The sequence below is a fragment of the Alexandromys fortis genome, unplaced genomic scaffold (genome assembly GCF_014885135.2).
Source record: "Alexandromys fortis isolate MF-2015 unplaced genomic scaffold, M_Fortis_MF-2015_v1.1 scaffold_287, whole genome shotgun sequence".
NCBI lineage: Eukaryota > Metazoa > Chordata > Mammalia > Rodentia > Cricetidae > Alexandromys > Alexandromys fortis.
Window position 1 is genome coordinate 697,514 of NW_026068185.1, and position 1,551 is coordinate 699,064.

Here is a 1,551-nt window from a genome sequence, read left to right on the forward strand (position 1 = left end):
CCGTGTGTGAGTCCTTTTTTCTTCATGATAAATATTAGGATTTGAGGCTGTTGGCTAATCTTATAAAATTAGTACAGGTGGTTGAATATGCTAAGAAATGATGAAAGAAACTCAGCAAATCCTTTGGGATAGAAGAATTTTCAAATGAAAATTTTTTTTTTTTTTTTTAGTTTTTTGAGTCAGGGTTTCAAAAATGATAATCTTAAACAGGAAAAACTAATTCTGGGAAAAATAAGGTAGTTTTTAATACTTTGATAACCACATAAACTTCCTGCACTTAGGAATGTAGTAAACATTATCATTGGCGTGTCTCTGCTCTCACTATGTGAACGCGTAGCAATTTGGGCCTCTGAAAACTGAGTATCTTTTGAGAAAACAGTGAAAAGTCCCTCATTGGAGTCCTGCTGATACTTTACACTTTACAAAGTCGACTTTCTCCTACCTGTTCTGGGTTCCCTGAGGATCCACCTCACGTCTGCTGTGAGGCAAGTGCCTTCCTGGCTGAACCATCACTCTAGCCCTTATCTGTGTACACCGAGCCCTGTCCCCGCTCCACCAGGCCAGGGGAGCTTTGGGTAATGTGGACATTTCCCACATCGTGTCTTACCCAGGTGAAATGCAGCCTGGTCAGTCTAACTGAGTGCTTGTGCAGGCATGCTTGGCTCGCCTGCTGAGGTGTATGCTCTGTGTGGGGGCTGCTGAACCCTCCATGTCTGCAAAAGCCCTTACCAGGCTTTGGGACTCTGGGTCCACCTTTTCCTCCCTTCCCCTTTGGCCCTTCGTGTGTTTGGGAGAATGTCGATGTGTACCACAGCTCACAGGAATCAACTCTCCCCTTCCATCCTGTGGGTCCCTGGGATCAGCCTTGAGGGTCAACTTTGCTGGCAAGCACTTTTGACCCCCTGGGTCATGTCACTGCCCACCCCAACCCCCGCCCCCGAGGATTTTCAGCCCTGTCTTGTGTTTTCTGACACTGCAGAAGATGATTGTGCTGGTGCAGGCCAGCTTGTCATTTCACTGTGGGTGGTTTTAACTTCTTGATTTTACCCTAGAGCTTTTTTTCCCCCCTCTCACTCTGGTTTGTTCCTTCCAATTTGGGATTAAGTGTGCAATTTCAGTTTGTGGGCCTATGTCTTCAACTCTGGAAATTTTCTTTCTCATTTTTTACTTGAAGTTCCAAGTAGCCCAAGCTGGCTGTTGCGGGAGGTCCTCCCGCCCCTCCAACCAATAGCTGCTGTGATACCAGCCCATTGGGGCGTGGTCTCTCTCCCTTTAAAAAAGCAGCTATTTCCTCTGCTCGCTCTCTTCACTTCCTGCTCCGCCGGAGACTAGACTCCCTTCCTGGTTGTGCAGATGGCTGTTGTCTGGGACGGTGATCTGTAAGTTTTCCCCTTTAAATAAATAACACCCTATTAATCATAACTCCAAACTGGTGTGGCCTTGTTCGTGACTTACGCCTTCATCTGGCGCCCGAACGTTTGGCTTTTAGGACCTCTCCTTTCCCCGCTCGAGTTCGGCTTGGCACGAGCCCTCCCTTCCTTAGCCGCGGCC